Consider the following 13,872-nt stretch of genomic DNA (forward strand, 5'->3'; position numbering starts at 1 on the left):
GTACTCAGATCTAGCATAACATTTTCCTGCCTATGCAAAGTAAATTTCTAGTATGTGCTCAATTGCTCATTGCAGGCTGACTGTAATAATTTTAGCTGAACAAGCATGCACTGTATCATTACTAGAACTTCTTGCTGGGCTTGCTCGTATTTATTTATTATAAACTGGAGGCGCCGAAACAATGCACGCACACAAGAAAAGAATGGGACAGAGTTCCACTCACAACTGATTTATTGTGCAGAACAAAGTACCTATATCTCACTGCCGGCACATGCGCAAGGAACACATTCAGTTACATCACATTCAGCATCATGTAGTTTAAGATAAGCTGTGTTCAAGAAATGCTTTCTCAGAGAAAGAGGCTGTGGTATGAGGCATGGGCTTCTTGAACATATCCTAAACTACATGATGCTGAATCGGTTCCTTGCGCATATGCTGGCAGTGACATATATGTGTACTTTATTCTGCACAATAAATCAGTTGTGAATGGCGCTCTGTCCCGTTCTTCTTTTCTTGTTTGTGGGCATGTTGTTCTGGTGTCTTTAATTTATAATGAGCACTGTATAAAAACTACTCCTTGGTACATTACAAGTAAGGCAATTGTTTATAGTAGAATGCAGCAAGCAATTAAGCTGTGAAAACTAAAAAGCTGAACTTGAAATGGTACGGTTATCTTGATAATATTATATGCGTACACATCCTTGTGAATATCTGCGATGTACACATTTCCCTCAGTAAGCTGATTGAATATAGCTTGAGTGATTCTGTCAGGGCAATTATTTCTTTATTCTGGCCGCAGTAATGTATGCGTGCCTGTAACTGGTGTACTGCAGAAAAATATTCTTTAATGTGTTCTTTAATATCATCCAGTTTCGCATGCTTAGTAATCCATATTGTCTATTGCAGGAATGTTCAAGAATGTTTTAAAAATTGAAAGTTCTGGAGCCTGAACCGTCATATTTTCAGGAACTGTAATCCTAAATGAACAGTAAGCATCCACCTGAAGTTATCGGTTTGCCGGAAGCAAGTTTTTCCTTCCAAATATCTTTCTTTTGTGTCTGGATTGGATATTATTTTGCATATATGTTTATCATCCCTAAGTCATAAGATGCTACATGCCCTTGCAGGCCCAGAAACCTGTCGCAAAGTGCTCTAAAAGAAGAATGTGTGGCAATAGGCCTTCAATATATACAGTAGAACCCCTTTATAGTAAAGCCACTGAGGCCAGCGAAAATATTTACTATATCATGGTCTTTACTGTATCAGTGGTCTGTACTGACATGGTCCTGAAAGTGCTGTCTATTAGTTGAATAGGCACTTACTGAACACGTCTTGTTGCTTAATGAAAAAAAAAACCTAAATACCTTCCATCTCGCTTTTATCATCTCTTTGTGTGATTTTTTCATTATAAAACTTTTCTACATCTTGTGGAAGTACCTCTGAAGCTTGAAGACTTGATTATTAATGCAACCAAGTTCGATTTCATGTAAAAACTAAAGCCTTGCATGAAAATGGTGTTCCTTTTTGCTCTTTCCGTCTTTTAAAGGCAGTAAATGATAAATTCGCATGGCACTCAAGTGCTGTAAGGCCTTACTCGCTGCACCCCCACTTTCTGCCACCACTGCCTCATGATTTGTACTGCACATTGCAGTGAATGTTGACCCATTTCTTTCCCTTCCCTATTTCTTGCTGCCCTTTTACTCCTTTACTTTCTGAATGGAACACGCCGCCTCCTTGCTATGTTTGTAGACAGCTTTACTTTTTTCTTCTTCGCGCTGCCCGCTTTCCCTGACTGCTCCAAGGCTTTTGTAAAGTAGGCTTCTTCTGACTGCTGCTGCGGCTAGTAGTAAAGCCACCTAAACGAACACTCTGGGTTATTGTTCTGTTTTCAAATACAAAAAGTCTTGGCCTCGCGACTCTAGGTAGTGCGCGGGAGTCGTCGCCATGGCCAGAAGCACTTTAACTGATTTTTACCAAAACATCTTTACTACAAAGGGGGAAAATGTGCAGTTGCCTATGGAAGATGAACTGGGACTTCAGTTTCAGTTATATCAGAGGTTTTACTATAGCGGGGTTCTGTTTTTTGTACTCAATCGTATAGAGCACCCAGACTTCATATGTGTTTGGATAAGTGTTGAGAAGGTGAGTTTAGATCTTATGGTGATATATGCTTGTCTTCTGTGCAGATGTCATTTGTAAGACCCACGGGCCAATCTCCTCAACAGACTGTTCCTGAATGGTTGTTTCCTGCGGGGTGCCCAGCTTACTACCTGGGCCATGCGCTTCCCCCGCCCAGTCATCCTCAGCACTTGATCCATTGACCCTTCACTGCCAAATATCATGCTCAACATAGTCCACTGCCATTTTCCATCCATGGTGGACACTGCCCTGGAGTGCACCCATGCTCAGCCTCCTATTCCTGCAACACCTCTCGCACTACAAGGCTATAGTGCATCAACCCTGCTCAACATGTCCAGCCCCTTCCATCATGACCAATGCACACTGCACCCCATCACCTCTACCTGCACTACCTGGTCATGTGCTGCTTAGTGCCCTGTTTCCAATTACACCTACCAGCCTCTCCCATATTAAACCTGTACCCAATGCCTCCTGCACTGAATTTGGCCCTCTGATGTCCTTGTGGCATGTACATGTATATGAGCTCTCAATAAAATGTTTTCGGAAAATATTTTGCTTGCCTTATTTAATTACATGCTTTTTATGGCTCCTTAGGGAGATGACATGCAAGGTGGTATTGGAAAATGACTGCATAAGAGAACTACAATTATCAGAGTGACAGTTAAGCAAATGGCAGCAGTAAGGGCAAGGGTGAAATAACTGCATGGCTAAAAGTGGCTTAACAGTGGCAGTGCCAATGCCTCGTTAGCCATTGAATACTAGTGGCATGCCAATACGTGACACTAGCGGCACGGCCAGCTGATAGCCTATGTTGGCAGTGCCAAGACTGGTGCAATGTTGGCATATAAGCCGGACCAATATATAAAAATGTAGTAATTTCTCAAAAAGCCAGTGTTACGCCAATGTCGGTACCAATTTTTGTCGACGTTGGGCCGGGGTTGGTGCGATGTTGGTGTGCTGCCTGGTAGAATGCACATGAGGTTTACGAAAATTGCATTTCTTGTCAAATTTTTTTTTTACCCTCGCTTCTGCTTGCAGCAGCATAGGTGCCCTCATTCAATAATGTAGAATGCATATGAGGTTTACGAAATTTGCATTTCTTGTCAAATTTATTTTTTACCCTCGCTTCTGCGTGCAGCAGCATAGGTGCCCTTGTTCAATAATGTAGAATGCACATGAGATTTACGAAAATTGAATTTCTTGTCAAATTTCTTTTTTACCCTCGCTTCAGCTTGCAGCAGCATAGGTGCCCTCATTCAATAATGTAGAATGCACATGAGGTTTACGAAAATTGCATTTCTTGTCACATTTATTTTTTACCCTCGCTTCTGCTTGCAGCAGCACATGAGGTTTACGAAAATTGCATTTCTTGTCAAATTTATTTTTTACCCTCGCTTCAGCTTGCAGCAGCATAGGTGCCCTCATTCAATAATGTAGAATGCACATGAGGTTTACGAAAATTGCATTTCTTGTCACATTTATTTTTTACCCTCGCTTCTGCTTGCAGCAGCACATGAGGTTTACGAAAATTGCATTTCTTGTCAAATTTATTTTTTACCCTCGCTTCTGCTTGCAGCAGCACGTGAGGTTTACGAAAATTGCATTTCTTGTCACATTTATTTTTTACCCTCGCTTCTGCTTGCAGCAGCACATGAGGTTTACGAAAATTGAATTTCTTGTCAAATTTCTTTTTTACCCTCGCTTCAGCTTGCAGCAGCATAGGTGCCCTCATTCAATAATGTAGAATGCACATGTGGTTTACGAAAATTGCATTTCTTGTCACATTTATTTTTTACCCTCGCTTCTGCTTGCAGCAGCACATGAGGTTTACGAAAATTGCATTTCTTGTCAAATTTATTTTTTACCCTCGCTTCTGCGTGCAGCAGCATAGGTGCCCTTGTTCAGTAATGTAGAATGCACATGAGATTTACGAAAATTGAATTTCTTGTCAAATTTCTTTTTTACCCTCGCTTCTGCCTGCAGCAGCATAGGTGCCCTCGTTCAATAATGTAGAATGCACATGAGGTTTACGAAAATTGCATTTCTTGTCAAATTTATTTTTTACCCTTGCTTCTGCTTGCAGCAGCATAGGTGCCCTCATTCAATAATGTAGAATGCACATGAGATTTACGAAAATTGCATTTCTTGTCAAATTTATTTTTTACCCTCGCTTCTGTTGCAGCAGCACATGTGGTTTACGAAAATTGCATTTCTTGTCAAATTTATTTTTTATCCTCGCTTCTGCGTGCAGCAGCATAGCTGGCCTCGTTCAATGATGTAGAATGCACATGAGGTTTACGAAAATTGCATTTCTTGTCAAATTTATTTTTTACCGTCGCTTCAGCTTGCAGCAGCATAGGTGCCCTCATTCAATTATGTAGAATGCACATGAGGTTTACGAAAAATGCATTTCTTGTCATATTTATTTTTTACCCTCGCTTCTGCTTCCAGCAGCATAGGTGCCCTCGTTCAGTAATGTAGAATGCACATGAGGTTTACGAAAATTGCAATTCTTGTCAAATTTATTTTTTACCCTCGCTTCTACTTGCAGCAGCACATGAGGTTTACGAAAATTGCATTTCTTGTCAAATTTATTTTTTACCCTCGCTTCTGCTTGCAGCAGCATAGGTGCCCTCATTCAGTAATGTAGAATGCACATGAGGTTTACGAAAATTGCATTTCTTGTCAAATTTATTTTTTACCCTCGCTTCTGCTTGCAGCAGCATAGGTGCCCTCGTACAATAATGTTCTGTTTTACTCCTAACATTGTTTTACGGGAAACATGCATCACTGCAGATGATTGACAGCCCGAAATCAAAAGCATCAAAATGCCCGCCGCCACAACCTACTCCTAGTGATACCAGCTGTGACGTCACAATGACTGATTACTGGGAAGACCTTGGAATTCAGGAGTCTTTGCCAGATCTTGCTGTTCAAAGGGACTTCAGCTGCCAGACAGCGCAGCACGGAGGCATACCTGAAGAAAAGTTGTGTCTGTAGACCACTTTATAAAATCTGTTCAGGTGCTTGGCGACCACCGTTGTCCTCGTTCTAAGGGAGGGCGCTTTGAGTATCAAGAGGAACGAAGGATTGGCATGTGGTCAGAGTTCAAATTCCGGTGCAATGGATGTCACGAGCTCAGAAGAGTGACTACAGACTATTGCGGAGCCAATGCCGCTCACAGAGAAGACGGCTGTTGGCATAAACGATGCTGCTGTATGGGCATTCACGAGCATCGGATCTGGCCACTCGCATCTGGAGGAGGCAATATCTCTCATGGAGATTCCTGCCATGGGCAAGGGAACGTTCCTGCGTCGAGAGGAGGCACTTGGAAAGGTTTGAGCATGTTGCCAAATTCTGTTTCTATGCGAATTTTTATGTGTAGTCTGGAATGTTTCCTTGTGTGCACTTGCTTCCCGCCCTTTTTGTTCTTGCTTACTTTATACATCAGTTGCATAGCCTACATGTCAGTTCCCTGCACAGCATATATTCCTGCAGAGTGGCGGCAAAGACTTGTTTTGGGTAATAGTTGGTAGCAGCGCTGAAACGTCGCGGGCAGAGTTATATAGCCACACTCCTCGCCCATTCGTCTCGGCAATTCCTCCCCCCCCCCTCTTGTGCACACTGTCGAGCCGCTATTACCCTATTTTAAATCTCCTTATTTATAAATATACTTTCTCACCCCCAACACACACACACACACACGCACACACACACACACACACACACACACACACACACACACACACACACACACACACACACACACACACACACACACACACACACACACACACACACACACACACACACACACACACACACACACACACACACACACACACACACACACACACACACACACACACACACACACACACACACACACACACACACACACACACACACACACACACACACACACACACACACACACACACACACACACACACACACACACACACACACACACACACACACACACACACACACACACACACACACACACACACACACACACACACACATGAGAAACAGACAGGCGGGTGTAACTTTGGACCTTTTGCAAACTCTGGAAGTCAGCTTCTTTGAGCAGAAAAAATCTTCCACGGCGTCTCAACCGGTGTTGGTTTTGAGGTCAGAAATAGCGCTCAACATTGAAAACCTACAAAGCCTGAATAATGTCGCGCCACCTTACGTCACGGTGCCACAGTAAAGGGATTAGGTACAACTCTGCCAATCCACTGATTCTGTTGAATTGTGAAACGCAGCCCTACAACCCGCCACACGGCAACGGAGTACAAGGCATAGAATAGCAGAAAACAGAGCTGCACACAAGGTTTAGACGGCCATCTTGACGAAAAAGCGTTTGCTGTACAAGAAAGCTGCATTTTGAAGCTTTGCATAGGAAATGAACAGAAATGAATATAACATGAAGGAAATTATTTGAAGGAATATCAAAAAGAGATGAAGTACTATAAATTATTTCAAAAGTTGCGATTGAAATGGCCGAAGTCTAGATGGATAATGTATGTTTCAGGCTGTATACAGCATTCGTTTGAACTGAACATATGGGCCCACGTTGAGTACGCGACTCTTACTAAGGCTTTGTTCCAATGCACGAGTCCACTCAATCGGTATTAGCGCAAACAATGTACAGGGCCATGGGCGCAGATCCTGCATGCATACTTTGAATATCAGTACACCCTACATGAACAGAAGTTGTATTTATCTTGCGCATTTTATTTTTAGAACGTGTTGGCTCCTTTTTCTTTCTTTTTTTTCTGTCACTTCTTATTAGGAATTGTCGAAGCTCCTTGAAGCCTCCGAAAATCCCCGCTCATGTTATTTTCGCTATCTCATATTCTGGGTGCAACTATAGTTTTTTTTTTCTTCACGAAAGAGTGGGAAAGCGACGTTCGTGAATCCAGTTATTATTTTGACATGGTTTGACATTTTTTGCTTACGAACTCATTTGTTCGTACATGCAGCTAAGCTAAGGGGCGTTACATTTATTTACAGTTTATCGTGCATACAATAGTGAAAAGCTGAATTTTGAAGGACAATGTCGTCAGACGTTTCTTTAGGGCATACTCGTTTCTATGTGCTAAGCAAAATACATTGTTTGCACTTGCAAGTGGCGAAGCAACTTTGAATCTGTTGGGAACAGTAACAGCTTCACGTATGCTCTATTTTCTTTCAGCAATGGAAAGATGTGCTCCTGGGTCTAATGATCGAAGCTGGCAAGGAGCAAAAGCGGCTGGCCCAAGAAGCTTGTGATTTCTTTGAGGATGACTGCACCCCAAACATCCCAGTGGCAGTTGATGGTGGCTGGTCCCACATGAGCCATGGCCACCGGTATTCTGCAAATTCTGGCGTGGCCGTCATCATCGGTAAACGCACAAAAAGGCTCCTCTACTTAGGTGTGAGGAATAAGCTGTGCAGCACTTGCGAGTTCTATTCCAGGAAAAACGTAGTGGCAAAAGAGCGCACCTGCTACAGAAACTGAGATCAAAGCTCAGGAGCCATGGAGGCGGATGTCCTAGTTGAATGATTTCAGCGAAGCATGGAGATGCACGGCGTTCAATACCGCACCTTTATAGGCGACGGAGACTCATCTGTATACCACCAGATTCAATCGAAGGTTAGCTACGGCCGTTTTGTCCGAAAGCGCGAATGTGCAAACCATGTGGTGAAGTGCTACACTTCCCGTCTGTATGCTATTGCCAAGGAGAGCAAAGGTGGCCAGCCCATGCTATCGGGTCCGAGAATAAGGCGGATAAAGAACGGGGCACGCAAGGCTGTCAGTCACTATGCCGAATTGCTGCGATAATGTCCAGGTGATGTAAGAAAGCTTGTTCCAGATTTAGCCGCTGACCTGAGAAACGGTCCAAAACACGTGTTTGGGTGCCATGTTGGCTGTAGAAGTTACTTCTGTGACCGAAGCAAGGGAGAAAACTTATTCGAGACGCTCCCTGTCATGCTGAGAACAAAGATAATGACTGCTGCCAACAGCATTTCGGAGAAGGTTGACCGTCTCATCACTGACGATACAAGCAACCTTGCTGAAGCCCTCATGTCTCTTGTTGAGGAGCTTTGTGGTGGCAAGCAGGTTAACCGATGCCAGAAGGGCTCCTATGAGCATCGTTGCCAAACTGCTGGGCTAAGCTTCCAGTTGGGGCCTCAGTGGCACGGAAAAACTAGCAAAGCAATAAGTTGCAAGAGTCCCGGTGCTGTCTACAAGAAGTATGCCGGCAGGAAAGTGGCTGAAAAAGACAAAAGATTGCCGCGAAAAAGGCGACTTTTTGACAGCCAGCATAACCAGAGGGTCCGTGCCGATAGTATCTCATCACCTCACTATGGGGCAAACTTTATGAAGCCGGACCTGCCGCCTGAACAGTTTGCTGAGAGATCAGAAGCACAACTGAAAGACCTCCAGGTTGATAAGGACGGCTGTGCACGAATTGAGGCGCAAACACGTGGGCAGGCAGACAGTTCAAATTGGTTCGAGGAAAGAAGGCTTCGCCTTACTGCTTCTAATTTCCACGCTGTCTGCATAAGAAAGGAATCAACACCCTGTGATGCACTGGTCAAGATGATTCTCGATCCAAAGAGCTTCACAAATTCTGCCACGCAACACGGTAAGCAGCATGAGAGCGTTGCACTCCAGTTGTATGCAACCGAAATGAAAAGAGATGTTCAACCGTGTGGGCTCTTTGTTGACCTTGAGTATGGATTTCTGGCAGCTTCTCCTGATGGTATAGTTGGCGACGACCGAATCGTGGAGGTCAAACGCCCCTTCACTGCAAAGGATGACCAACCCCTGGAAGCGGCACGGAAGTTCGCAGACAAGAAGCAAAAAGACGGAGATCCAGTGCTGAAACGGTCACACAGGTATTTTTACCAAGTGCAAGGCCAGCTTCATGTTACCAGAAGGGATGTCTGTGACTTTGTGGTGTACACAACGAAAGGGATGCATGTGCAAGACGTACACAGAGACGACACTTTCTGGACAAAAAAAAAATGGAAGCATTTCTGATTCGTTTTTATAAGGACTGCATTCTTCCAGAAATTGTAGACTCCCGCCTCGCTCGCTCCATGGACGTGCGCCGCCCGGAATGGAACAGGAGGGCCATTGAGGCCAGGGAAAAAGCTAACAAGAGAGGAAGAAGTACGATGTCGCATGAAGGACCTAAGGCTGACGACAAGGCCTAAACATTATACGTTGGCGTGTCGGCTGCCGTGTTCATGGGAAGCCGAAACATGTAGACTCCGCGACCAAGAGGTTGACTGATTGAAGGAGCTGGCCGAGCGGAACGGAAGCAGCGGTCGGCAGCCCTGACGCTTTGCAAGAACTTGAAGCAGATCTCCAGGAGGCCGACCGGCAGATGGAGTCAGCGAAAAAGACTAAGGAAGAGGCCATGCGGGCACACGGACAGTAAACTAAAGCCCAAGCCAAGGCGTTCAGCATGGAACTGGAGACGCTGAAGACCAGGCACGAAAGGGAAATGAAGAGCTTGGAAGAGAGGTTGTTGGCCGAGGGTGAGCGCAAGGAGCGGGAGCTGCTGGAGCGATTGTTACCGGCAATCAAGGTGGCTCGTGTGATTTGAGAGGGAGCTGCGGGAATGGCTCAAGAAGCAACAGCTACGGCGTGGTATGGGCGGCCACCTCGCACAGGAGGACGGTTCCTCCACTTCAGATGGGGAGCACTTGCAGCAGCTCACCGAGATCAACACTCGGCGGGGCAGATGTGTACCTGGAGAGCGAAGCGTCCAAAAAATCGATATGCCATGGCGAAGTCTGGGATAGCAGTTTTGGTTTTTATCCTCGTGGTCATAGGGAAGGTCTCATGTGCTTACATAGACCTGGAACTCAGTGGACACACCGAGATGAAAGAACCTACTCTGGATGTTGGCAAGTCCAAGCTGGCGTCTGAGGTACATGAGTCCACGAAAACCGAAGGCATCGAGGGAGAGACCAAGGCTGGAGAGGACAGCATGTGGTGAGAGTGACCAGTTAGATCAGTCCATGAAAGTGGAGACCAAGGATGAGGGCTCGTCATCGAGCAAGGAGGGTGAATAGGAGAACGAGAGCAAGCCCAAGAAGCCGAAGGTCGAGCCGGACACGGCGTCTACGCTAACAGAGGTGGACATTGAGGCCATGGGAGTCATCGTCCAGCGGAACGTCTTCGTGCTCATTCGGTCCTACTTTGACCAGGTGGTCAACAACGCACGCGGCCCACTCATCAACTTCGATGCGCTGTGCTGTAAGCACTGCGTAAAACTGGAACCTGACTACCCTCGCGCGGCCTCCGCACACTGGAGAGAGCGGCCGTTACCGTGGGATGGTATCACGAGAAAAAATTTTGAGCTTTGAGTGGTCTCCACGGTCTTATTGGACTGCGTTTTTGTTTTGGTGATTTTCGATTTGTGTGTTGGTGTGGCCTTGTGTGTTATCTTATCGTCCATTGCCTGTGCAGTATGTGTTTTCGTGTTTGTGTGTGGTCGGACACAGTGAGTTCCCTGTCCCTCTTCCCCTCCCCCCCTCTCCGGTGGAAATATGTTACGGTATTGATGAAGACGAAGCGCGGTGCTAGCGCGGGTGGGGGGGGGGGATCGCGTGGATAGATAGAAGACAAGGATGGAGCCGGTGTTCGGGAGTGACTGTCTCCGTGGCTGCGTCTGTGTGAGTCAACGCCGTATGCGTCTATTTACCGAGTGTAATCCCTGCACCGTAACAATATACACCGTTTCAGAATAAAGCCCCTCTATGCTTCGAACTTTTTTTGTCATCTTGTCTGGTTGTTTTCATTCAGGATCACACCTCCTGGCTAAAATAGCGACACATGCTAACTACCCTTGTTCATGTCAAATAAGCAGAGAGAGTTCTGTACCACAGCATGCTGATAAGCAAGCATATGCTGTACCTTGTGATCAGCTTGATGTGATATCGCTGAGCGAAGTGTATCCAACTTCTTGTTACACTGCTTCCCATTTTTTGACATTTCTACCGCACTTGCTTTGTTCTGGGAGGTCCCCCCGACAGTCTTGTACTACGGGACCTCCTGTACAACTCTTACTGTATACATTTTTGTTGCATGTATGTATGAGATAAACTTGAAACAAATAAACTCTCAATCCAACTCTGTTATTTGCAGCGTCGAGATTAGGAGCTAAATCTGCCTTGTCAGCAGGGGACCTATTACAGCGCAGTAAACCTGTTCTGTGGACAGGCACCGACCTAATTTTCGTACCGACTTCAATAAACGCTTGTATCACTGCCTCTGTTGTTGCAGTTTATTTAAAACTTGCTGGGAAACATGTCGCCCCATTGTGTACTGAACGTGTCATCTAGCTACTTACTCAGCAAGATATAATCGTGCCGGAGGCATTGAAATTTTTTTTTCTGTACTCTCTGCCACTTCACTGTTACAGATAAAATGTTTCGACAGTCTGCCAAGTACAACTTAGCAGCACTTCAGCTATGGCATGTCTTCACTGGGACCCCGTCTTTTTCGTGCAGATCCTGCTTCTGGCCCCTGTACTGCCTTTATGCGCTGCCAGCGAATTGAATGCCGAGGAAGCCAGCTTACCACCCCAGAGTGACAGTTTCCCGGACAAGTTCTGCCAGGTGAATAGCGGATCAAGCTTCGTCAAGGAACAGCACATGCTGCAACGTCAGTGCCCCGTGCCCTCGGAGCTCTCGCTGCCCCCCAGTGTGCGCATGTCCCCAGAACGGCTTTTCGTCATCTTGTCACCAATGGCGCTCCATGCGCCGCATAAAAACTGCTCTCCGCCGGTCATCCCTTCCAGTGGGCTTGGCAGCACTTCAGCTATGGCATGTCTTCACTGGGACCCCGTCTTTTTCGTGCAGATCCTGCTTCTGGCCCCTGTACTGCCTTTATGCGCTGCCAGCGAATTGAATGCCGAGGAAGCCAGCTTACCACCCCAGAGTGACAGTTTCCCGGACAAGTTCTGCCAGGTGAATAGCGGATCAAGCTTCGTCAAGGAACAGCACATGCTGCAACGTCAGTGCCCCGTGCCCTCGGAGCTCTCGCTGCCCCCCAGTGTGCGCATGTCCCCAGAACGGCTTTTCGTCATCTTGTCACCAATGGCGCTCCATGCGCCGCATAAAAACTGCTCTCCGCCGGTCATCCCTTCCAGTGGGCTTGGCAGCACTTCAGCTATGGCATGTCTTCACTGGGACCCCGTCTTTTTCGTGCAGGTAAAAAAACATTGCACCCTATTTGCGCGGCCGACCAGCCACCGTGCCTTGCTAGTGCTGCCGAGCCCACATTGTTGTTTTGCGATTGCTTTGGACTGCGGTCGCATTCTTTTCAATGTACTATTGCAATCTGGTGATATTGAAGAAAACCCCGGTCCCAATACCCGCTCTAGTGCTACTAACGAGGCATCTCCTACACAATCATCTGTTTCTGGAGGTTGCCGCGAACTAATTGTAGCCCTCGATGAGTTAAAATCTGGTCAGTCAACTTTGTTAAATGAAATAAGATCCATAAAAGTACAACTTGCAGAGAACGATAAAAAGTTCACAGATATACAAGAAAGGTTAACAAAAATTGAAAAGGAATGTAACGCATTCCATCAATTCAAAGAAAGTGTCAACGTTGTCCAAGAGCTCTCTGCGAGCAACTCAGAGCAGATTGCCGCTTTGACAAGCCGCCTTGACGACGCCGAGGATAGGGCGCGCCGACAAAATCTGGTGTTTTTCGGGCTGACGGACGCCGTAGGCGAAACATGGGCGCAGTCCGAAAAAAAGGTCACCGAATTTTGCTCCACGCAGTTGAAAATCACTATCCAGCCACGCGATATCGAACGTGCGCACAGGCTGGGTCAGTATCAAGACGACAGCAACAGACCTGTAATCGTCAGGTTTTCCCACTTCAAAGATAAGGAGTCAGTTCTTGGGGTAGCCAAAGACTGCAAGGGATCTGGCGTTAGCATCTCCGAAGATTTCTGCCCTCGAACTCGCTCCGCCCGAAAACACCTTCTACAATTTGCAAAATCCCAAAATGCTACCTACAAACTCCGGCACGATGTCTTAAAAATTGGAGACAAAGCTTATAAGTTTTATCATAAAAGCCAGAAAGTATTAGAACGTTTACCATAGCAAACCGTATTAGCTCAACCTCAGTACTGTGGCTACATCTCTTTTCTTTTTACTAACGTCCGAAGCCTCTTGCCGAAAAGTGATGCACTAAACAGCCTTATCAGCACATCCCACGCAAACTTAATAGTGCTAACAGAAACCTGGTTGAACTCATCCAATAACGACTCCGAAGTTGAATCCTGCTTTCCAGATTTCGACATTTTTAGATGCGACCGCTTCAACCGGAGAGGCGACGGCGTCCTTATAGGTGCTCATCCTACGCTGCTGTGCACTCGTGTCCGAATAAATTCTCCGCTGGAAATTCTTTTCATTAAATGCAATGCCGCGCATCCACATTTAATCATCGGTGTTTGCTACCGCCCCCCAGACACAACCAATACTTTTGTTCCCGAGTTTCACGACGCCCTGCATGCTGTAACGTCCCAATTCCCAAACGCGCCCATCCTCATGTTTGGTGACTTCAATTTTCCGTCAATTATCTGGTCCGATCTCGCAGCTACAACCTCGAAGCAAACCATTGAAAGTCATTTCGTTCACACGTGTTTAACATTTGGATTATCACAAATGGTCAATTCACCAACTAGAAGCACCGCGAGCGTTTCT

At 46.0% G+C, this 13,872-nt stretch overlaps 2 pseudogenes; both read left to right on the forward strand.

Annotated features, from left to right (window-relative positions):
* Positions 1 to 5,016: 5,016 nt before the first annotated feature.
* LOC146171072 (uncharacterized) lies at positions 5,017 to 8,021 on the forward strand (annotated as a pseudogene).
* Positions 8,022 to 10,299: 2,278 nt separating this feature from the next.
* The window catches only part of LOC146171073 (uncharacterized), an 89,919-nt pseudogene continuing 86,346 nt past the window's right edge, over positions 10,300 to 13,872 (forward strand).

The sequence above is a fragment of the Amblyomma maculatum genome, unplaced genomic scaffold (assembly GCF_055883805.1).
Source record: "Amblyomma maculatum isolate TAMU_Amacu unplaced genomic scaffold, ASM5588380v1 scaffold_23, whole genome shotgun sequence".
In the NCBI taxonomy this organism is placed as follows: Eukaryota; Metazoa; Arthropoda; class Arachnida; order Ixodida; family Ixodidae; genus Amblyomma; species Amblyomma maculatum.